Below are 26,542 nucleotides of genomic sequence, written 5' to 3' on the forward strand. Positions count from 1 at the left end.
ACCCGTTGACTTTATGACATTAATGATTGGTTTTGTCTAGCAAAGCAACACGAATAGAATCACGTTGACAAATTTACCAAATCTACCTATAAAAAATGTTGTCGATTCGCGAAACCTATAATTATTGCATATTCTCGCAAAATTGCTCTTTAGTGATTTAGCTCATTGTAGTTTACGGGTTTGTTAGTATGGAAATATGCTGCATATGGTTTGAGACCGATCCTTACAAGTCCCTTGATTGCATTACCGGACAATATTGTTTCAAAATTTGGCTGAAGATTGCTTTATGGAACATTGATTAATAATATTTTTGAAAATATAATGACAAGCATCCGGACGAAATATGCCATACCACAACAGCACTCATCGAATATAAAATTTAGGAGATAAGTTTGTTCCATAAATGAACCTGTTAATTGATCTCTAAAGTCATGCCATATTTCTAATGGAGGTTCGCGAATTCACTGGCTGATGCCGGTAGTTAAGCAACAATTGGCGCATTGAAAGCGAACAATATTCGTGTTATACAACTGGCAGTGCACGAAAAAAGTGTTCTAAAGTGGGTCACCAGTATATGCTTCGCTGAGAAAGTTACGGTGGCAATATGCCCTAAACCATTTAAAAATTTTAAGACTGAGCTGAACAGAAACAAAGTCATTCATAGTTCATTCAGAGAGTAATCTCAGCATTGAAAGGACGTGATTTTAATTCAGTCTTACCTCAAAAACCTCTAAACCATCGGGGATCTATTTTAAGAAACGCAATAATTATTAATTACAATTCTCGGTCGAATGTATAATCATTATTATTATTATTATTACCTTCAAACATAACATGTATGCGACGTAACCTGACGCCGGCCGACGGAATACAGGGCTGTCAAAATAATATCAATCTATTAGTACGTTTTAAAGAGTTACAAATTTAAAGTTAAAAATAGCTTACTGTACAGATGGAATAATTACATACTTCCAAGCGTCAAACGGCATACAACATTCATCTAAAATAATTATGAAAAGACTAGCTGATTATGTTATGTTATTTTTGTATTGTTCTTATTTTTTTGCTTATCAAAATATTTCACATATTATCTGATGATGTGTATTTTGGATATATCGTAATATGTATCTTGTCTCATTAAAATTTCTATTAAGTTGATATAATGGTATATGTATATATATATATGGTGATAAAATGTTAATTTCGTTATAGTTTTTAATTAAACCGGTGCAATTACATATTAGATTTAAACACTGTTGTATTGTGTGACTTTTATAATATCAGATAGCCTTACGCGAGATGGGCAAGATAAAAAATAAAACTGTAGGATGTCGGCAGAAGAGTAAAAAAAACCCAGCTCATTGGATAACCGAGTGGTAAGCAACTGTATATATTATATTTTTCCGCCAAATTGCACACAATTAAAAACAATTTATCATAAAAACAAGTAAGACGTCTTCGACAGCCCTGGGTGATTCGATACTGTCGGCAGTTTTTTTGTCTTGTTCTCAGCGATCCGCTAGCTTTGAATAAAAAAAATATTCTGTGGGTGACCACGTTAATAATCATTTTTTATAAGTATACATTATTTTTTGCATTGGCTTTACTTACCACAACAAAATACAATAATTATTGTACCTACCAACTAAAAGTAAAGTTGCGTTACTTGTTTGTAAAAGTGTCAGACTAAATTTAAACCAATCGGGTAAGTAATAAAAAGTCACTTATAAACTAAAAACTTATAAATTATAAACTATATTCCACTTTTTTTTTTAAATATGTATTAGAATTACACAATATGTACCTATTTTTTTTTAAATAATTATGTAATAGGTCTTACACATTCAAAATAAATACTATTCATAAATAATGTTTTTTGGATAGCACATGAAATAAAAATGTAGGTAGATATGTATTTCAACATCCTTCGTATGTTTAGTTCTCGGACAATTTCGGGTTAAAACGTTATTAATATAATATTAAGTTTATATCGTGGCTATCCATCATATTGATTGCAATTACTTGCCACCAAACAGCTGATTAACAAATTGAATTTAGTAACCTTTACGTATATTAGAAGATATCATTTTTTGGTCACCCCATTCTTTATTCACTTCGACACTGTTTATGATTTAAATTTAATTAAGATAACATTATTTACTTTAGACCAAACCATTGTCGGCGACCTCTGAATATTACTAGTAGAGCAACAATTCCGGACCACATGTAAAAAAATCATATTTTCAATTCTCAAGGGCAATTCTGTAGAGATTCCCCTTAATGCCATGCACGTGTCTTTCGAATAAAAAAAAACTATCAAAATTAACTAGTGTTAGATTTTTACAATTTATTTATTTAAAGTTCTATCTGGCAAAAAAAAACAACCTTTATAAAAAATTTAACGAACCTATTCTAATAACATGTATTACTACTCCACAGTCCATAAATAAAACGAGTTCTCGCACGTATTTTAAAATGACTTCATTAAGAAGTAAGAGCCGTTTCACACGAGACACTAGTATCTGGACACTGGTGTTTCTCTCTGAATAGTCTAAACACTGCACAATTAATAAAAATACAAATTTATTTATTTTACATATAAAGAACATAACAAATTTTAAATTTAAAACGTTCATGATTGACATAAAATAACTGTTACAAATGAAAATACAGAACAATGTGAGTTAAAAATATAATGAGTAATAAAATAAGAAATAAAATAACAAAAATATAAAAGTAGATGGAAGCACACAGAGTGAACTATCGATAGACACTATCTTAAAAATTTATATAATAACGTCCATCTAAATTCACTCCCATGTAAGTGAAATATATCAATATTCGAAGCGATTTCATTAAACATGGTTATTGCCCTCTCAATTGGCATCACTAATGGCAGGTTAGTTTTGAACCTTGGGAGAACAAACAACGGATGCCCTCGACTCCGATCAGAGACACACAAGCCAACACCGCCAAGAATGGCAGAGTTTTCATTTACGCTGCGTATAAGTCGGGAAAACTATGTAGCTAAATAAAGATCCCTTCTTAATTTTGAGTTACAGTATGTAAGCATTCCTAAGAGAAAGTCAGTCGGATAGACCCACGGATAATATCCATCGATGCATCGTAAACTGGAGCAATACTCGCGAGGAATTAGTAAACCATCTCCAATATAATATATTATCTATATCAAGTTAGAGTTGACGATAATCGTCCAAGGCGATAACTTTCATGAAGAGTTTCAAGTCATCAGCAAACAACATAAACATAAACATAGCATTTTTAATTACCAATGCTATGTCATTTATAAAAAACGTGAACAGCAATGGCCCCAAGTTTGAGCCCACCAGAAAATGTTTTAAATGCCTGTAGATGATAGAGGCCGTATGTTTTCCAATGATAACTCCGTACCACTCTTATGAATAGGAGTATCCTTCGACATCTTCCATGCTTCCGGAAAGATACCCGTCTCCATTGTCAGGTAAAATATATATGAAAATGGGCCCTTGACAAAGTCAATACAGCTCTTTAAAAAAAATGGTTGGAACATTTTATGCGGTCTCTAAGAGCGAGTATTATTCATTTTTTTAATAAAATCTAAACACGTCACCCTCATCAATTGAGAAGATGTCAACGGATTGGGTACCGCATGATCGTTTTCTCTACATATATATGAACGCGACATACTTGTTACTCCGTCTAAACGCGACCATTCATGCAGCGTCTCGAGACAATGGTGTCGCGTGTGAAACGGCTCTAAGATTAAAACATGTATTGCTAATTCCAACCTTCGATAAGAAACTGCATCGAGGGAAGAAAAATAAAACATTATACAATTGAACGAACCTGATGTATTGACCTGTATTCTGAATAAGAACAACCCGGTTTAGGATCTTCAACATCACATAATGGGTCTATTACATCTTCAATAATCTCGCGCTTGATGACGGATAGTTGATCATCCGTCTCAGGTTTTATATTAGAGAGGTCCGCTAAAAGATACTGAAAGAAACATTATGGTTAACACGGTAAAGCCACTTTCACTTTCAATGACTAATTATAGTCAAAATTAATTAGAAGATAACCTGCCCTAACCTAAATCACAAATGTATCGTAGCTGTCAAAATGTATAATCGAGTTATTTTTTAAATCAACGTTTAATATCATTGTATGTCTCTACGGAGTTTATAAAAAAGCAACATATTATAATAATATATTAATCGTTGTTGGTCACAATACAGCGTAATTGTAAAAGAAATCAGTTTCCCAAAACTAACCTCGAAATTGCAACTTGAAACGTCGGCATACTCCTGCTTTATATGAGTGCGAACTTCCGGACTGATTGGGAGGCTAGTCTGCGTATCAAACAAAGGCTTGCTTTCTGTATCAGACTGTTCTCCATCACATTCTCGCTTTACGTCCATTTTAATGGTAAATATGTCAGGAAGAACGTGACAAGCAGGATCCATTCAAGGTACATTAATTTAAGAGAAGTGTTGCCAGAATACGTAATTATTTATTATGTATTGCCGAAATACTGAAAAGCCTATCCCGTAGAAGCGATCAAACAATAAACTGTGTTTAATTGGATTTAAGTTTTGTACTATTCTATTTGAGTAGGTAGTTTTTTACCACTCGGGTTTTGCATTTCCATATTTTCAAGGATGACACGTATTCACCAATGGCAAATACAAACTAACAGCGTAGGTAGGTATACTGTTACACCCATGACTATTGGGACTCTCCCGATAGTCTTAATTACCTACGTAATTATTAGGTGTAACCATGTCACCTGACCTCCTAGTCAACAATGGGCGTACGTACGTCCAAAATTCCTAGATTAACTGTCAAAATGTTCAACATGTACTTAGCACGTAAGAATTATTGTTTATCTAATTATAATAATAGTACCTATGTCAGGGAAGAATGTGATTGTGCCGAATAAAATAAACGAAAGCTAAAGAAATTTAATATTCAGGATTATGTAAAAAAAAAAGATGGCATCACTGCCCAATGTAAAAAGAGTACAATAGAAAAAATAGGTACATAGTCGCCGGAGGACGTGGTATTGAGTTAGCGAATTCCCGCGTTAAAAACTTAACAATAAAACGAATTCAGATAATTAATAATTAGAATTTAAGCGATATAATAAACATTAGGAACGTGACAATATAAGATAAATTTGAATACTGTTAAACATAAGTTTCTTTGTGAAAATAACCGTTGAAAATATAAAGCCGCGTGTTCAACAAAGAAAGACATTTAATTTTTGTGAATCCCGGGTCCTACCAACATCCCGAGCTAGCCACAGGACCCGGGATATCTCAATACCTACACTGTTATTTTTAACCTATATAATAAATCAATTAATACAATAAAGTAGGGACACTTTATTGCCTACCCATTCAGTCAAGGATCAAGTTGGTAAATATAACAAACAAGACATTGTCAAAGGGCCATGTCTTTTGACTTTGCCTTGTCTATCCGTGCATGGTGCAAAATACGGGTGGCATTTGGTTTGTATTAAATTGCACTGACGGATATGTTCATTTGCCACGTTGAATATTAATATTGTACTATTTAACAACGTTTTGCCATTTGAATATTGAGATGCGCTGATCTCGTTATGATTGAGGAAATGTTTTCGTTTTCGCTCCATTGTTTTGTTTTGATAACAAAACATACAAATACTTAATTCATATTGAAGTGTGTCAAGTGTTATTGTACCTATTCAGCGCCATCTTTAGATTAATCAAACCTGAGCATATTATTATCTTTTTGCACAAGCAACGAGTGGTCCACTGTTCAGCTGTCAAAATTAGATCCCAGATTTTTTTTTTATCTAGATGCCTTTATGGATACCTCGCATTTACTATCGAGTTTCTTAAGGACTTTGACACGCAAACTACTCTACTTGATGCTAGTCAAATGAAAATTGTGCCGGCTGAGAGAATATGCCTTATTGAAAACTGTTCTTCTACCCGCATCGGGTATTGCTAATTTGAATTCGGCCAGGGCCTATGATACCGCCTTGCAAAAACCCTGGAAAATTCTTAGTAGCGCAAGGCGGAGGTGATTCTGATGAATATTTTGTCGTATTCATTGGGAACTGAGGACTGCGATTTGTAGTCGAGTTTTTTCCCGTGGTAAAAGAAATGTCGCATTAGACTAATGTTCTAAGTATATACTTATCCTATCTTATATGATTGCAGTCACTGGATCTGAAAGGCATGAATCATCTTTACATGTCACCATTTATTATTTTTATTCTTTTTATTACATCAATACAGAAATTAAAAAGGGCATCTCTTCCGGCCTCGTTTGCCATGGTCCCCGGAAGGTCTCGAATGTCCGCATCTGCCATCTGTAATAAAAAGTTCAGGTTGTGCCGCTCCTTGCTAAAGATTTGACAATCTAGGAGTAAGATTGCTTGACATAGTGATTCTCCCTTTCACGTTTCAAATTGAATTAACTTTAAAAATCTCAAATCACAAATATTAATAAATTAGGTATAAATAATATACATTCACACTATTCATTAGATGTCAAAAACAGACTAGTCCTTCACAAAAAAACCGGTGGTAATATCGATTTCCAAAAAATATGTACCTAGCATCGATCTGTGCATTACATTTTGTAGGTGTATTTAATGCTAGTGTATTATTTATCACGTAACTATTCGAATCAAACTTTTCCCTGTGTGAACACGACAGACGCGTCAGTATAAGCACTCTATAGAACAATGACAGGTTATCCATAGACAAAAAACGGGGGGGGTCGTTCCAGTCGTTCAGTGGCGCACCCAGGATTTAATATTGGGGGGGGCAAGGAGAAGAATGTAAATTACTACTGCAGTCGTTGTGAATTAACGGCTTTATACTTGAGTCGGTAATGACGTATTATAAATATTAATTTCGACGGAAAATAGTTTTCAGTATTGTGGCAACACTTTTCTAACATTACCTTGAAAGGATCCTGTCTGTCACGTAACACGTGGCTTCTGGAATATTATACCCTTAACATGGATGTAAAGCAAGAATGTGATGGAGAACACTCCGATATAGAAGGCAAGTCTTTGTCTGACACGCTGACTAGCCATCCAAACAACCCTGACCCTCGCTTTCATGTAACGCAAGAGATTGCGGACGTTTCAAGTTGCAATTTCGAGGTTAGTTTTTGGAAACTAAATTCCTTTCAATCGCTTTAGATTCAGAATAACAATGGTTAGTTTAATATCGTAAACTGTGGCTTTTTTACATACTATGTAGGAACATAAGGTGATATTAAACTTTGTTTCAAAAAATTACATGTTTATACAATTTGACAGCTGTGATACATACGTGTGATATAAGTTAGGTTATCTACTAGTTCATGTTAAATATAATTATTATACATCGTTGTATGGATGGACGTTTCGTGAACTGAAACTGGTTTTACTGTGTTTACAAAATGTATTAATGCTTCTTTCAGTACCTTATAGCGGAACTCTCTGATAAAACATTTGATAATCAACCAGCTGTCGTCAAGCGCGAGATCATTGAAGATATACCACACCCATTATATGATGATGATCCTCAACCGGGTTTTTCGAATTCAGATAACAGGCCAATACATCAGGTACGTTCAATTGTACGTAGGTATATGTGCCGTTTTCTTCCCTTGATGCCGTCTTACATTGAAGGTTTGATTTTGTAAGGCATCTTTGAAACTTCATAAGGAACTATTATATTATAATTCGGCCAAACTTGTTTCGTTTATTAATTTCGGAGTATATTCGAGTTATTGGCGATTGCTAAAACAGATATTTTGAGACAGTATTGAGTAGGTATATAAATCTTTTGAAAAGGTATATTTAAATATGGTGATTTATATATCACAATAAATTCGAATATAAAGCAATTATGAATGCAATTATCTAAAATTGTGATCAATTGTGTGGTCATAAAATAATATAATTATAATATAAAATAAAATTAATCGCCCGTTAGTCCTTTTTAGGTAGGTAATACAATCTAAGCCTATTGTCTATAAAAAACTACCTACTTACAGCCATAAAATACCATTAACAGAAGCAATATCTACGGGAAATGGGGTGAGAATAGACCAATAATTCTATTTTCAAAACTTTTTGTAAAAATTTTATGTTGAAAGCCTCAAATTTTTCTAAATCACTACCATGCTGCATGACATCATAAATTTAGGCGTTCCAGCTAAACAGTTTGACATGTCAAAACTGGCGCACTGCACATAAGCAAACCGGAATAGTTTTAGTTTTAACGTTTAGTTCACTGTACCAGCAAACTTCGAACCATTTTCTGACCGTCAGAAGTGGTTTGGTCTAAAACGTCAAACCACTTGTCATGATCTGTCAAAGTAATAACTGTCTAGACAGGACCTAACCTAAAAATGATGGTCATCTATTATATTCCGTACCTATGTCATTTTCTCTACATAATATTGCGCTACCTATGAACATTATAATATTTTTAGGATTAAGAAAAATTGAGGTTCTTCTGCATTTATATACTATCGTGAGATGTTCATATTAATATTTTAGACATTTACACAGTAGGAGTTCAGTAGAATTAGGTAGGTACATTATATCGTAGTAACCGATACCTATTATTCATTAGTAACCATATGCGAACAATAAACAGATTTTGGTCGTATTGACCCATGTTTCCTCCCAAATTTTCTATGCATAGAGTTCGATTCGATATCATCACATGTTTGGTTTTTAGTGAGAGGCGTTGGGGGTCGCTACTCGACGGAGAAATTACAACGGAATGGATTGACTCGACTAAATGATTTTATTAAAGTACTCGACTCAATTTGTCTGTTCGAACACGTTTAGTTACTAAATTTCTCGCCTGATCCGAACCGGCCTTAACTCGTGTAGTGCTAATACCGCGACTGACGCGTTTGGAGTACTTGGCCATTCGATATAATTAACGTGTTATTTAAATGTGGTAATTAAAAGGTCAAGGTCAGCAGTGATTGTGTTCTCATTTAGTCCTAAGAACGCGACGGCACGTTTGTATTAGTTGGCCACAAGATATAATTATCATGACATTTAAATGTGGTAATTAATTAGTAAATAGAAGGTCATCCGTGAATCAATTAAGGGTGTCTCCATGAGCGTAGCGAAACAATCAAACCTCATTGACGTGCCTTTTCAATCGTGGCAATTTTTGAACGAAGCAGTACGCAAACAAGAAGCAAAACGCAACAGTATCTTCAAGGGCGGTATAGTGCTTCGAACGGTGTCCAATAATGCAACAAAAATACTGAACGGACATTAAATTTTATGGTTGCGTAAGAGTTTGCATTCTATTTTTGTATATGCTCACATGACAGCTAGTTGGGGTTGGCATTAGATTTTCCAACCTGGAAATGAATATATCTGCCAATGGTTTCGATAACCGGAATCGTTTCACAAACGCCTCTCGTCTGTCATTTCGAATGAATCCGTCCGGTTACCAAATCTTAACTACAAAATTTCAGCGTGAATCACTTACATTTTGGGTACGTGTAAAATAACCTAAATATGGTAATGTCTTTATCATATTATTTAATCAGTACTTATTAGTTATCGCTGAATTCTTAAAACGATTGATTGTTGTACGTAGATGATTAATCCTTAAAGAAGCTACTTACTTAAATATTATTTACCTCATAATAGTATTATTACAATAGTCAGTAGGTTCCTACGAGAATGTGAACGGAACTTCCGATGTATTTTACAAACCTAATATTAATAAAATATGTATGTTCGTGTATAACAAAACACGATAAATACTTTATTGCGAATTTAAATACAAAACAACACTTCCAACGGTAATGTGTAAAAGACAAAAAACAATAAATAAAGAGCCTTTCGACGTTACGTTCCAACATTTAATCTGTCAAAACTAGTGCCTCAACCTTCGAAGCTTATGAAGCTCAAAAGCCTCCGCCACTTTCAGACGCGGTATTCAAAATCTAATTAGAAATTAAATTTCTTATACATTCTAATCACTTTCTCATACAATGACTTCGATACTGCTTCGTTTAAAAATTGCCCTTCTAGGTGGTCATAGTCCAGAAACTTTGCATTCTTTATGTTGGTTGATTTTTTTATATTGTTAGTGTAAATGTTTTAATTGATTTATGTTTGTATTTTATTTCTTAACAGACCTCGCTCGTAAACCGCGACATGGATTGTATGATAGCACCTGATATCTTTGAGAGACAATCTGCACAGTTATTTGGTGAAAAGGAAATAGCCCTGACTTCTGCGAAACATGTCCGTCTGAGGTTACACAGAGTTTCATTTTTCGATAGAAATTTTGTTTGCAACGTGTGTTGTAAATTTTTTTCATCGGCGCACATTTTAAACTACCATAAACGTATGCACGATGCGTCGCTGACTTTCGATGAAGTGGGTTTTCCATGCGACCAAAGCAGTCGCTTGCATGATAAGTTTGATGCGTCGACGTTTGCAAGTGATTCACAGGTAACTCATATATTATACATGCTCATTTGATTATTGTTGTTAAGTATATAATGTATTATATATTGTCATCTGAAACGTATATGAATAATATGCTTCTATATATATTTTTATTTGTAATCATATAATAATCATATGGTATCATCCAGTGGCGAAGGATGTACATAGACTGCTAATATGCAACATAAATAGTACACACAAAACTTTGTCAGTCATGCATATTTGTTTTCATTAGATTAAAGTGACCATAATTTACTGATGTGTTGGTTAGTTTTTAAAATTCAACAAAACCCCGCGAAACCAAGTCATAATAAATAATAGTCCAAAATTATTCGTCTATCTATAACAAATCTAAAATTATGTTATTAAATCATACAGATCTTTGGATATTTTGTAGATCGAAGAATATTTTTTATTAGTCATGGTTTGGTATAGGCAAGGCTGTATGAACTTTGAAGCCATCTGTAAAATGTACTCCTAATTCAACTGAAACAAATAAGTATAACCGAAAGAGTGTGCACTATTTTGTCGGATCGTTCATAAAATTAGAATTTCGTTCGGTGATTATACATTCACCTGCCAAATAAAGTCAAACATTGGCGACCAATTACTGAAGAAAGATCTCTGGGAAACCTTTTCTCGCTTATCGTAATGATGATACTGTTACTTAATATTTATAATGCTATTTTCAGAAGCGTGAAAACAGTCTGATGAATATTAAGTATGAGAATAATGATGAGGCAGTCATCATTAAAGAAGAATTAGTTGAGAATGCAATTCACCAAATCAATGATAAATTAACTCAACCTGGCTGCTCGTATCTACAATACAAGCCATTAGACCAGGTATGTTTAAAAACAAATGTGGTTTTTTTAAAGTCCGATAGGCCGAAGTCAAATTCTCGGCGCCCAATTCGGACTACTTTTATTAAAGCACTATTGGTCGTATAGTACGTTGGGTTGTGGGTTGTTGGGTTCTAATGCTTTAAATGCTGCTGGTTTTTTAGCATAAAACAGTGACTTCTCGAAACCTCACAGGAAATAATCCAGAGATGTCAAATCGCACAATCCTGTATGCTAATAATTGACATGTCGATTTCTCAAAATCAATTTATCTCCAAATCTTGATTCAAATAAAGCGATAGTTGCGGTAGCTGTATGGCACTTCCTGTTAAAATCACTGTTCTTTAGAATGATTCCATATTTAAAATAAAGTAATAATCATGGCTCGACAAGGATATCCATTGACCTTAACGTGAGCATTGTCCCCATTTTTGAAGAACTGTGCGACGACGCCACCAGCGTGTAAACCGCACCAAATGATGCATTTTTGTGAATGTAATAAATTATAAGATGTCTTCTGGATTGGTATTTTTCCGTGTAGGAAATTTTTCTTATTAACAAATCTGTTAAGCAAATATGAGCGTCATCGCTAAACGCAATTTCGCGATAAAATGCAGTTATAAGTTGGGTTAGCATCAAGTAGATTAGGTTGAGTGCCAAATTCCTGAATGAAACTCTCTAGTAAATGCGAGGCATAAAGGCATCTAGAAAAAAAAGTTATAATTATCATAAATCAACAACGGATTTGCTAAGTAAATACGGATACTTTATAAGCATTGTTCCAGCGTGGTTCTATTCATAAAGATTTTCCGGGCGAGCTATACTGATCATTATGTATGCAGTCACATACTGTAGCTTAAAGTTTGGAAGGATCTTAATTTTCTACATATTTTTTCTGTCTTATACGCAGTGTAAATGAAAACTGCCATTCTTAGTGGTATTGTATGCTATGTCCCATGGGCGACGCGCTTCTGTATGCGGCCTTTGTGTATCTGTCGTCTGTAAGGCTCCCCTTTTCTTGTTGGCGCAGGTCCGTCACCTGCGGAGGTAGTCGTCTATTTGTTTTCGTTGCTTCTTCCAGAAATATAGTCGTGCGATTGCCCTGTTGGTCATTTTCTCTCCGGGGTGACATGCTTTATGGTCGTTATGGTACGCCCTAATGACTGCCCGCTGCTGCGATCGTGGTACTATTATCAGGCGTCTGCCTTTTACTACTCGACATAGGGCGTAGTCGTGCATTGTAGTTCGATCGTCACTCTCGGTGTCGTCTCTTGGAGTGGGTATTTCGGTGATCATCTCGGCTGACTACGGATAGTCTCGTTGCTTTTGTACTATGCCGGACGCCAGGTCTGGTAACTCCAGCACTATGGGGGCATGGGGGTTCCATTTCCAAGATAAAGCGTCCGGTAGTTAGTTATTTTTCCCTTGACAGTTGTAACGTAGGTTTTGTGTTAAGGTTTATAGAGGAGATATATATATAGGCCGGCTAGCCAGTATAAAAGACTACTACCCTCCGGTCGTGGGTTTTTTGAGTACCAACGGCCGTTATCAAATTTCATTCCTCCGGAACGTAAATATCTAAAAGATAAACCAATGTATAATACCCAGCACGGATGCTGGTAGGTGGGCGCCAGCCCCTAGATCTGAGAAGGCTATAAATTAGGGAGTCTAGGAGCGAAATAAAAGTTTAAGTTGAGTTCAAGATATAAGTTATATATTGTCGATAAGTTTGACAGGTAAATTACAGGTTAGAAAATGAACAATTGCAGCTAACGGATCAAACCCTGAATAACGAGAAAATAAACTCTGACAATCCCGCGAGAGGGATTAATAAATAATGGAACAAATGGAACGATACAGCTTACGATAATCCAGGTCTCCTTGGTGGAACCAAATTCCGACGTCGGCAAGCCTTTGTCCGGGCGTTATCTTTACGACGGTAAACCATCTCCAATTCGAGCGGACCGATCTAGGCCACCCATGCACGTCCGTCCTGCCTCGAGGTCCCCACACGTAAGCCCCGTGTCACCAGCCTCTCGTCTCCTTAATCGATTATTAATTTATCTCCGTACAAATTCGCCAATCACAACACCAAAAAACAGCAACTCATTTCCGTCGCCAACCGCCATCTTGCTTTTTGCCTCCTTCTCCGAGTTGCCAGCGTAAAACTTGTTTTCCTTAGTGTGGCAAGTTAATATAACATGACATTGTCCCCTTGGTTGGAAAAAAGAAATCCAGACCCAGGTTTGGATTTCGCCTCGCGGCCTGCGATGGACTATGGGCAGCCAGGAGCGGTATGTCGAGGGTCGAAGAGGGCGCAGAAATGGAATTCGCACTCTGGTATTATAGTGGCAGAGTGGGTGTTGCGTATGCGTAGTAAAACATGAGTAAGGCGATCCGGGGTTAGTCCTAAAGGTCTAGTAGTCGACACTGGTCTTCCCTACCTACTCCGTTCCACTACTAATTCGATAAACTATGAAGATACAGTTATTTTGTTTGATCCGTGCAAAAAGAAAAAATAATTATAAGAATTCAATATTCAAAACATGTTACACAAACATATACATAAAATATAAACATAAAATTGAAACGAGACTAGTAACAAGAACAAAAGACAAATACAACCCCTATTATTTAAATTATAATTCAAGCTGAAGGCTTAGGCGTGCATCAAAAAATAGATTTAGCAAATTTAGAAAAAAAAAAAGGAATGAATTTAAATTGATTAAATAACTTTGAATGAATTTTCATTTGATCGATTTTTAAGAAAGGATAAATTTTAAATCATTTATTAGCATTGACCATAAATAGTTGGTAGATTAATAATGCACATTGGATAATAATAATATAATAATATACGCTGGGGTGAGCTATATATCACCACAACATTTTATGTATAAAAGAGACAGTATGTAAAAATAGAGCATTCTACCAACCTGGTTCAATCATAAAATAATAATGTATATACAATAATTGCCACTTTGGTTTTGCGTGAGGGCCGGTCTGTCGGAAAGTAATAAATACTGTGCGTCAAGCACCGTCCGAATATTTAAAGGAAAAACTACTAAAACATGACTACCAAATACTAGGCAGATGACCAATCCGACCGAACTGACAACGTGGTTAATAACCAATCGCTGTGACGTGGTTTCTCTGTTGAGCCTGTAAAAAAAACAAATGACGTGTGATGGAATTCCAAGCCACGATCCGGATTCCAAGCAGCGCTCCAACAAATAACATGACGCGAACAAGAAAAAAACTAAGCTAGAAAGTAATTCCTAGTACAAGATGTAAAATTAAAATTAAGTGACGACTTTAGTATACTAATTTAAGATCTACGATTGCGTTGCGAGACGTCGCAAACCCCAACAAACAAGGTTCGTTCTTCGAGACTACTCTAAAGGAACTTAGGCTAAGGGACTTAATCTACCACACCCCGAATGCTAGTGTCCGCTAGGCCCCGCAAAGCAAGAGACCTCCGGCGACGTACGTTCCTTTCCGGTGGCGTTGTTCCATCCCCAGGTACGCGAGTTCTGAGTCCGGAACCCATCAGAAACGGACCTCCCGGATGAAGAATAGAAAAAAAACTACGGAGCACCACTTGAAAGCGAACAAAGGCAAGGAACCCATGATCACATCGGAAGCTAAATGTAATTAAAATGAACCACCTGGTTCGCAACTGATTTGACATTCAAGTCAAGGTTGCAAAAAAAATAAAAAATTGATTAAAAGGCTAACGAGCACGTATTATAACGACCACTTTCCTGTAATAGGAGATAAAAAAAAAACAAAAGGAATGGCTTCTCTCACTTCGGTTCAGGCACCTTCTCCAACAAAACTGCATAAAAAAACCAACCCAGTAAGACCGGGTTTCGAGGTAGGAAACAACGTCCGCATTCGGTAGAGCATCGCGTTGAATCCATACCTCCCACCATACAACCAAAAAGAAGCAACGGAATCTCAGGCAGCTGGATTCCGTTACCAGTGGAGGCTTAGCGGATACACCTTCCGTTCCGACCAGCGCTACCAAATAATCAATAATCAATATACTGCTAGAGAAAAAAAATAAGGGGTACCCTACCAGATCACCTTCAGTTCTGGTAGCGGTACAGATCCCTAGCAGATGGACAAAACAAAACATTGATCACCATCCATCTAGCCTGAACCGAATTGAGTTGAGATAAAAAAAATAAGAAAACAATGCCAAACTCTAATGTATATGATAAAATAATAAAAAACCAAATAGCAAACAAAACCGTCACGCAAAAACAAGTACAAAGGCAGCTGGTAAAAATAAAGATCATATGATCCCCAGCACGATGTACTAAATTACACAATGGTAAGTAATTGTAATTATAAATATAACACTATGTCGCTACACGTACAGTGAATGAGCAACCGTCTGCCTAACATAATAACGTTACTCATATGTGAATAGTGTGAAACCTCAGTGATTTTTCGCGGTTGTTCTAAGTGAATCGCCGTCACAAATCACTAACATTGAACTTTGAACCCGCCGCCTGCTGCCATCGCAGCAACATCAAATATCGATTAACAGGAGCATCTCCAATCAACGCGCAGGACCAAAGTTTAATCACCATCATTCTTCTGCAAATGACCCACCAGCCAACTCCCTACGAGTAAACAACTCCATTAAGCCCCCTCCATCCTAAACCCATACTTCAAAATCCACGCCCACTTTTTAAATTTTTGACGTCAGTCGCTTTTTGGCGGCCGTCCAAAGCGGGCGGTCACCTCGCCTTACCCGCACCAATATTTCATATTTCAATTTCCGACCTTTAAATTCTCTCTCTCAGATTCACCAAACCTCTCTCTTTTTCTATTTATTATATACCTACATCAAGCCCATTTTGGACTTAGAATTTTTTCACGCTTTTTCCCCCGTCACCTCGTTACCACAGCATATACTCACGTCAACCTCGCCAAAACATCGTCTCTGAGGTCCGCCGTACCCCCCCTCGTGTCCCTGTCCAACTTTGGATAGGGACCATTTTTGGACCGCGGGCCCAACTTGACCTCCCCTGACCAAACGTCAAGGGACCCCATTTGGACCCCGACCCTACACTTGAGCACCCCTGGTAGCAGAGTAGGCACTATTGTTGTATACTCAACATACCACACTATCGCATCGCTTCGGCCTCTTCCACCATTTCAAAAGTGTTAAAACACTAACACTGCACAATATCCAAACTACCGGCCGTGTAACGATCCCTCATATTAAATACAGATCCCATCCGCCTTCTCTCACTCTCTACCTTCACACCATTGCGCACCTACATGCCAAATATGGTGCGCACTCCTCCACAGGAGGCCCCGGATCATACCAACCCCGACAACTCTTCGTCCCTCACGGCATCCACTTCAGGATGCACTGCCTACGCTCCATCTTCGGCTAGGACGGCCAAAACTAAACAACGTTCGCCAAAAACGCCAACGAAAAAAGCAACCTCATCTCCAACAATTACGGAACCGGAGCCAAAAAAGGCCAAATCAAAAAACCATCAGGCGCCCCCTCGACAAGATGATGACGACTCTTCCTCCTCTGGCGAAGACATTGGGATACCCATGGACTTCTCCAGGATAGACCCTGATCAACACGACGAAATTTATACCGAAGTCTCAACCTGTCTAAACGAGATTATATCGGCCTTCCGCGGCAAACAGGCCGGCGCCAAAGAGCGAATATCCAATGCTCTGCTGAACCTATCTGAAGCCCACAGCCGGCAGAATCTCGCCATGGCCAAACTCGAGCGAAAATCCATTGTCCAAGAAGCCAGAATACTACACCTGGAACAACTGCTCAAAGATAGGACCTCTGGCCTCAAAATTCAAAAGAAGGCCATTAAGGACTTGCACGCTCAAACCAAGATACTTAAGACCATCCAGCCTCAAGCGCCCGCAAATGCCCAACCCGCCGCCACGACACCTGCCCCTATGTCATGGGCCACGGCATTGGGCAGGAAAAGCCGCCCTCCCATGGCCACGACGTCAACACATGCAGCACCCTCTACCTCCTCCGCCTCCACCAACCAACAGTTTCCATCCTTGCTTCCCCTCGCCCCCAGACCGGGAGTTCTCTTCTTCCCGACCGGATCTGGGGAGAAGAAATCGGATACCACGAAGGAGATCCTTAAGAAGGCCTTCGACCCCAGGTCTCTTGGGGTTCAAATTACGGGTATCCGTAATATAAGGAACGGAGGTGTAATTGTTCATCCCCGTTCTGAAGTCGAGGCCAAGGCCCTTATTAAAGCCCTGGAGACCTCGGAGGCTGCCCTACGAGCCGAGCTCGCCGGGAAAAAGCAGCCTCGTGTAATCATTTTCAACCTTCCCTCTACACTCACAGAACTACAACTCCGGGAAGCCATCTTCACCTCCACCCGTGAACAGACCGGCCTGCCAGAAAAGGCATACGCGGACATAAGACTGAGCCACAAAGCCGGGCCAAGAACCGGCAGATGCCACTTTGTGGTCTTCGCCCCGGCGGCCATCTGGACTGCCCTTATTGCAGAGGACAGACTCTACATGGGGTGGGAATCCTTCCCTCTTAGGGACTACGTTGGGGTAGTGAAGTGCAATATATGCCACCTCTTTGGTCACATGGCCAAAGGATGCACCAGCAAAACGCCGACGTGCAGCCACTGCGCCATCTCCGGCCACGACCGCGAGGACTGCCCCAGCAAAGGAAACCCACCCAAATGCGTGGCCTGCTACAAGCACAAGCAGCCGTCTGATCACTCCACCGGCAGTCTCGATTGCCCAGCAAGGCTCCACGCCGAGCTGCGTGAAAGGGCTATGGTGGACTACACTGCCACGCGATGATTACCTTCGCTCAGTTGAACGTCAACCTGAGCGACGCCGGCTCGGCGGAGTTAATTGAGACTATGCGGGCCACAGGCCTGTCTCTGGCGCTGGTACAGGAACCGTACCACTGGGCCTCTAAAAGGGGCCCCAAGGTCACTGAAAAGGGACTCGGGTGCGCGGGTCTTGTCGTCAGTGCCAGGGGTGTGGAGCCGAAGGCTTGCGTTTTCGCTCTTGACCCTCGCCTTGGCGTGCTGTCGCTCTCGCACCTGTCAACTGAGTTAGTCGCGTGTGCAGACATAAGCTTTCCCGGAGGAGGCAGCGTGGTGGTTATCTCCGCCTACTTCAGCTTTAAGAGTACAAAGGAACACGTGGCATCAGTGCTTGACGGCATCCTTCGCGCAGTTAGTGGCAGGGATGTCATCATCTGTGCGGATGCAAATTCGCAATCCCCCCTCTGGGCGCCCGTGGATATCCCCCTGTGCGACGCGGACGCCATCGAGGAGTTAGTTCACCAGCACAACCTGGTCGTCCTCAACGACCCCACCAGCATGCCGACTTTCGTGTCGCACGCAAACTCCGGAAGCACCCACATCGACATCACCCTGGCCACTGAATCCGTTGCGAGACGAATCAGCGGCTGGAGAGTCCATGAGAGCGCTTCCATGAGTGATCACCGGTTGATCACTTTTGAGCTGGCCTCTGTCTCCTCGCACGATGGCGGCTCTGACGTTTCCCCAACTCCGCCCGCGCGGTTTAGAACCCGCGACGGGAATTGGGAAAAGTTTGAAGAGGCGCTTTCCAAAAAGCTTGACAGGACATCCAGAATCCGATTTCCAGACGTACACTCGGCCGCCTCACGACTGACTGCAGACATCACCGGATCAGCCGAAGCTTCACTCGGACGCTGCAAGCCCAAGCCACCAAGCCAGTCGCCGTGGTGGACGCAGCATGTTTCGCGCCTGCGTGATCTTTTCAGAAAAGCGCGCAAGGTCCATCAACGTGCACGCCTGCGCAAGCAACCACCTGCCTCCATCGATCCCCTTGCAACCATGGCCAAATTCACCCGAACGGAATACAAGAAAGCAATCACTCAAGCCAAGAAAGACTACTGGCGTAATTTCGTTACCATTGAGGGAGGTTCGGACCCCTGGGGTCCTCCATACCGTGCATTGAGGCTGGGACTCAGACCGACGAGCCTCCTGTGCGGCATCGAGAAACCGGGTGGCGGATTCACCAGTACCGAGTCTGAAACGGCTGCGGTCCTACTCGAGGCCCTCATCCCTCTGGATGATGAGTCCAGGGATGATGACGCCATGAGGACGACCCGCTTTGAGGCTTCTCTTCCAATCGACACGGATCATTCATCGTTGCCTTCCGAACAGGAGATCAACCAAATCATGCGCACGTTGACTGCTGGCAAGGCCCCGGGCCCGGACTGCATTGACAACTTACTTGTCAAACGCACATGGGCCATCGCCGCGCCAGAGATTACAGCCCTCTTCAGTGACTGCATCAGAAGCGGCACGTTCCCCGACTGCTGGAAGAGGGGCTTACTTAAGATAATCCCCAAAGCTGGCAGCCGAGAACCGTCAAGCCCCAAAGCCTACCGCCCTCTAACACTCCTGCCCGCCCTGGGCAAAGTGCTGGAGAAGCTACTGTGCCACAGGATTGAAGCCCACCTGGAGACACACTCGCCGCTTTCCGATAAGCAATTTGGATTCAGAAGAGGCAAATCAACAGTCGACGCCATTAGGAACGTGATTGCCATCTCTGAAAATTCTCGCCGTAAATACGTCCTAGGAGTTTTCCTGGACATTGCAGGTGCGTTTGATAGTGCGTCCTGGCCTCTTATACTTCGAAAGCTTCGGCTGAAGAGACTACCAGGAAATTTGTTCGCGTCGATTCAAAGTTACTTCACGAATAGATCGATCGAGTTTCGAGTTGGATCAACAACAATAGAGAGAAACACCAGCATGGGATGTCCCCAGGGCTCAGTCCTCGGGCCCCTTCTCTGGAACGTACTCTTCGACGATCTCCTTAGAATTCCGCTTCCAACCGACTGTACTGTCATTGCCTACGCAGACGATGCGCTGCTGTTGGTCGAGGCCGACAGCAGGGCGAAGATTGAAAGCACTGTTGGCGAAGCCTTAGCATCAATTGAGGCTTGGGGTAAACTAAATAGACTATCATTCGCACCTTCCAAGACAGAAGCCATTGTCCTCAAAGGACCGAGACGACTGAACTGCTCGAGACCACCCACAGTCCGATTCAGTGACACGAGAGTGAAAGTGTCGAAGATCGTCACCTATCTAGGCGTCAAGATGGACACCATGCTAAATTTCCAACACCATGCCGAAACCCAAGTCCACAAGGCTGGGGTGGCCTTCCAGAGGGTCGGCCGCATGGCTGGTGAAGGATGGGGCTTAAGAGTAAGGGCGCTCAAGATCGCCTACGGCGCCATTTTTATGGGAATCGCGGCTTACGGCGCCAGCGCTTGGTGCCCGCGCATTCCCAAGAGTGTCAAACTTAGAGCCTCTCTTTTAAGAGGACAGCGCAGCGTGCTCCTGTCCATTACCAAGGCCTACCGTACAACCTCAACTGACGCGCTCCCGGTCCTGGCCGGTATTCTCCCACTTGACCTGCACATTCAGGTCAGCGGCGCTTCAATGCTGCTCCTCAAAGGTGAGGAGGCTGACGTTGGTGATTTTCATCTCGTCCCCCCCCCTCGACAAGCCGGCGAGGGATTAGCACTATTGAAGCGCAAAATTAGACTCATGTCGCTTGACGCGGCCATTAAGACCTGGCAGCGAAAGTGGGACGAATCTACTAAGGGCCGGCTCACATACGCGTTTTTTCCAGACATACAGTGGCGAATGGAGATAACCAAGTATTTGACTCCAGACCATTACACCAGTCAATTTGTGACTGGCCATGGTGGTTTCGCTGGCAGGCTCTTTGAGCTTGGACTTGCAAGCCGTCCGACATGTCCATGCGGAGGGGAAATACAGGATGCCAATCACATCCTGTGGGAGTGTCTGAGTATGTGCTCCGAACGGGAGGAGATGCTCAGGTCGGTCCAACCAGTTGTTGGACCCATCGGCCCGTCCGACCTGGTTGCTACTAAGGCCAACTATCTTGCATTCAAAAAATTTGCGGCGTCTTACTACGGGCGTGAAGATCTCTTCACATAAATTTTGCTGCCTGTATGATTAGCTTCGTTCTTTGATATAATAAATAAGTAGCTTCATTTTCTTTTAAGTAATTTCTATGTGCTTTTTCTCTCCCTGGCACTTTGAATTAGAGTAAACTCAGTAAACTCAGTCAGAGCTCACTCTGAGCGTAGCAACCTAAGTCTTGGGCACCTTCTCCCAGGACACTCCCAGGCCAATTTTTAGATGCTTCACATCACCAATTGACGGGTCCCGTGATACTCTCGATTAAGACCGAGTGTGGTGCGGGGCGGGTTTGGTGGAGGGAATTTAACTTCAATGTCGCTAAACTGACAGGCCCCTCCAAACGCCGAGGCAGCGATTGCGCCTTCCGGGGTTACCGTAACACTCATCCTGGCTTTATGGTAGTATTTAGAACTATGCTTGTTTACCAAAAATTGGTCCAGGTGCTGTTTGTGTGGTATGAATTTGAGTAGGCCTCCCTCCCGAAAGGTCTGCAACCACCACCTTTGCGATGGACGTTCACCGGAACAAGGGTGTATTGCCATGTGCAGGAAAGAAGTCAGTAGCTGAAATGAAATTAATACGATGAATAATGGTTCAACATTTACAAAATAAGAGCGTTAAAAACGACTGATATTAATATGATTGTATATATATGTAAAAATTATGTTGTAAATATTAATTCATTCTTGTAAAATTCGAGCTTGTAAAAGGAGCAAAAAATCAAAATCAAAAATAATATTAGGGGTGTATATATAACAACAATACAAAATAAAACAGCATTCTAATTCCTTTAAAACAAAGACAAATAATAATAATAAATGATAATTATATAATTTATAAACCAGTTATGATATTGAATAATGAGATCGGAGTGGAAAAACTTTATAGAGCAAAATAAGGTAAGATGAAACAATTCATCAGTTTGTGACATAATAGATCTCATGATTGTAATTATATTATATGTATCAAATAGCTATTTATATAATAGTTGATTGGCTAGCAGAGCCAAGAGATACCCTCCAACCAAGAATGAGAAAGAAGGAAATTTGTACTCTTCTACTGGTATACCACCATGCCAATAGATTTCAAAGAACATTAGATTAAAATAAAGTAAATACTTCAATGATAAAAAGGAATTTATAGCAGGGTAAAAAAAAATTAAATGATAATTAATTAATAGGATTCTAAATTTACAGTGACTCCTGCGTTTGAAATTAGAAGTTAATTAATACAAAAAAAATAAAAGAAACCACTAGGTTTATTTACAAAACAAGAAAAGGTGTGACCAATGATTAAATGTATCTAAACGAAAGTTACTTTAAAATGAACGAATTAAAATCCGAGAATAATCAACATAATAATGGAATAATAATAATTGGCAATTTTATAGTTATAATATGCTGGAAGCATCAGAAAACACCATAGTGGTTAGCAGAAGTGCATAAGGCTTATCCTACAGAATGAGATTACTCATAAGGTAGCTATTGTTTTAAAATATCTTTAACGTGAAATCTACCGAGAGGTTTTCCCTGCATATCAGCTAACAAGTACACAGTAGGAGAGATTTTCTCGACAACGCGGTTCTCTAAGAATCGCGGTGCGAGTTTGTGTGAGAAGTAACTTGCTGCGTTCGACTGAACGAAATTTCTCCTCCACACCGTATCTCCTGGTGAGAATTGTACATGTTTACGTCTGAGATTGTAACGCTGCGCATTGGTTTTAAAGTTTTCCAGTAATTGTTCCTGGACTATATCAAAAATTTCCGGTAAGTTGGAAATCATATCCGGAAATTGAGAATGATCAGCGCTAGGCGGAAGAGTTAACTTAACATTGGGTGGGCTGTCTCTTGGAAAGTGATATCGGCCGTCTAATATCATTTCCCTGCCATGCATGAGATAAAAGGGAGTAAATTTAGTGGAAAGATTAACAGTTGAATTCAGAGCCGCTTGCACATGGGGTAGGCAATTTGCCCATAAGCGATGATCTCTGCCGACTAAAATTGCTAAAGAAGTATTAACAGATTGATTGTATCTCTCCACAGTGTTAGCTTGTGGAGAATAGAAAGCGGTATATAGAATTTTGGGAATCCCATATGAAGAAATAAATTTTTTAATCATTTGAAATTTTTTTTTAATTATTTACTCGTTGACTGAGGAGTTGTAGCTTTGGGAGTAGCATTACAATGCGACAGAGCTTGGGGTGTAATATTTGCATAAAATGGTCCAAGTGATGGCCTGGGCCCAAAACTTGCATTCCAAGCTGAGGCTTGCAATCTCATTTCCCCTAATGATTTAGAAGGAGTAATCCCTCTTTTTAATAAGGCTAACTCTAATTCCGGTTTGTTCCATGTCTCTTCGAAATCGATCGGAGTATTGATCAATTCCGAAGCGTCGAGATCCATGTTGTTTTTCGACATTACCAGGTTATAAAAGGAGGTTAAAAACCAAACTGCATACAAGCAATTAAGTTAAATCCTAATAACAAGGATATACAAGCACTACTTGATAGAAAGCTAGAGAGAAAAAAAAGAATAGACCGAACTATTTGTTCACTACACGCAAACAATGGGCCCAGCAGAATTTGCGTGAGTGATGTGTGACCGTGTCCGCTCTTCACTCTGACCCAGAGAGTGCTGTGCAAGAGGGTGTGTGGTATAATAAGTAGCAAGATGTCGACCTAACGCGGGTGAAAACGAAGAACGGAAGATATCAACATCCGTTGGAGACCTATAAACAAACAGAGAATCCGACGTTCGCTGCCGTCCAGCGTTATTGGCGAAAGGTCGTGTGATTATATGACGTGTATGTAGTGTACCTGACGCTAACTGGAATGCCTCATTCCCTTCGGCTAGCGTCACCCCCAAATCGAAATTTGGTTGTCAATAACAAGCAGGCGAACAATTACAAACCCCTTGTTATCAATTGTAACCACAATAGAAAAGGGAGCGGCAACCACTCGAGTGTAATGATTACGTCATCCGGAGTGACGCTGCCAAAAGCAACAAGAAGCAATACCAGAACAACACTAGTGAAATTTATGGGAAAAAAAAAAATTTGCTATTTATAATATAATGATTAATGTTTACTAAAACGTGTGTTAATAAAAATAGGCGTAAAAAAAAATTCTAGCAAGGGTCAAGAAAGAAATATAATCTCGAAGTACCTAAATGAACCGTCCAACTTTGTTAATTGTTATCTCTCCTATGAGTGAAATGAACAGAAAAAAAAAAATTAACCTCTCTGTGGTAATCACAACCGCCTAACGATATAAAAAAAAACTAAACAATACCAACACCCAGCAATAAATAGCGATAAAACAAATAGGAATTAGAATGCAATACAAATAAAACGGCTATCACGTTGTTTAATGAATAGTTTTGTGGACTAGTACAAAACCAGAATATATAAAAATGTTACAATAAAAATACACTAAAAAAACCACATTGGATCAATAAAATAATTATTCGTGGGCGCATACTCGCATATAAATGTGTAAAATTGCTTTAAAAAATGATTAAATAAATAATGATTATATAAATAATTGTCGATTAAAATTTAACGTGGATTACGTACAACATACGTGATAGGTAAAAAAACACAAAACAGAAGCCAATAAAGAAAATAAATTAAAACTCGCCAGAGTAACAAATTAAATATAAATGTACAGACGTTTCTAAAATAGTCGATAAATATTTCTGTTAAATAAATTAAGAGACTTCACTAATTTTCCAATATATTAGTTCTTCAAATCTAAATCAATAACATATAAATTGGCAACAAAGTTTCGTTTTGATTGATAGTATAACTGGAAATAATTCTTTTTACAATCCCTGACACATGTGACTCCTAGTGCACTGTCACCCTGGGTACGAAATTCTAACAAAAGATAATGAGTTTACTAAGCTTGATTTGAAATAATTAACGTCCGAAAGAAAAAGGAATGAATTTAAATTGATTATTTAATTTTGAATTAATTGGGAATGATTTGATAAACTAGATAAATGTATGTTACTTTTGGTACTGAATGACGACAATAATATTCGTGGGAAAATAATTTTTTTTACAAAAAGATCACATGTTTAGTAAAAAGTACATATCTTTAGTATTCTCCAGGGGATCTGCGTCTCCATGTGGTTATCCCAAGGGATTGCTGAGCTGGTTTTCCTTGCGTTTCAGAAGAGGGTTGCAATAATGTGTTTTTGTCAATTTTATCCTGCCGAACTTCCTTTTGCGATTCCTGGCCTTCTATTCACAGCAGCATAACGATTTCTCCATAGGTTATTTGCACCATGACCAATATCGAACAATTCCCTCACAGCATGACTATTCCCGTTTAGTATTCTGAAACATGGACGGAAAACCAGATTAGCGATATCTCAACAAGTCAAAGGTACAGGAAGCCAAGCGATGGTAAAAATTTATGAAGCAGCAACAATAAGATGATGGTTATACAATTTGAAATACCTTTAGTTTGTAGAATATGAGCTCCCACCCATCCACGTGCTTGCTGCCAGAAACCTGACAAGGTCCAATGAAGTTTGAAGAAATTCCGAATTTAATAAATAAAACTTTGTTGCGAAAAGAGTAGTAGAAAAAAAATTATAACGAATAAACTGTTAATAATTTGAAAAGAATTATTTTATTTCAGGCGAAGAGAGAAAATTTTAACGTCTATACTTGTGAACGACTGGCGAGTTAATGATTACTTTATTCCGCCGATAATGCAACAATTCTTCCCTCGTAACGTAATTGCGCAACGCCTGTGCTTATGCAACCTGCAACGCATGCAGGTGAAGACGGTGGTATTCAAAATGGCCGCTCTATCGATGTACGAAAGAAAAAAAAATCTGACAGAATGGCTTCACTGTACAACACAAAAGACGAAAATACAATACAATACATACAAAAAATCGCCTATCGAACGAGATTGCCAGAGTGGTATATGGGATGATAGATCATCCGAACAATGTAAGCAAATGATCTGGAGAAATGAAATAACGTACGAGTAGCACTTGTTTAGAGTGAGCAGTAATAAAAGCGATAAAAAGAAACATAAAAGAAACTGCCACTAAAACACTGTTGGCGCCAAATGTAACGTAGGTTTTGTGTTAAGGTTTATAGAGGAGATATATATATAGGCCGGCTAGCCAGTATAAAAGACTACTACCCTCCGGTCGTGGGTTTTTTGAGTACCAACGGCCGTTATCAAAT

The sequence above is a fragment of the Rhyacophila brunnea genome, unplaced genomic scaffold (genome assembly GCF_057557595.1).
Source record: "Rhyacophila brunnea isolate RB1 unplaced genomic scaffold, BYU_Rbru_1.0 scaffold_240, whole genome shotgun sequence".
In the NCBI taxonomy this organism is placed as follows: Eukaryota; Metazoa; Arthropoda; class Insecta; order Trichoptera; family Rhyacophilidae; genus Rhyacophila; species Rhyacophila brunnea.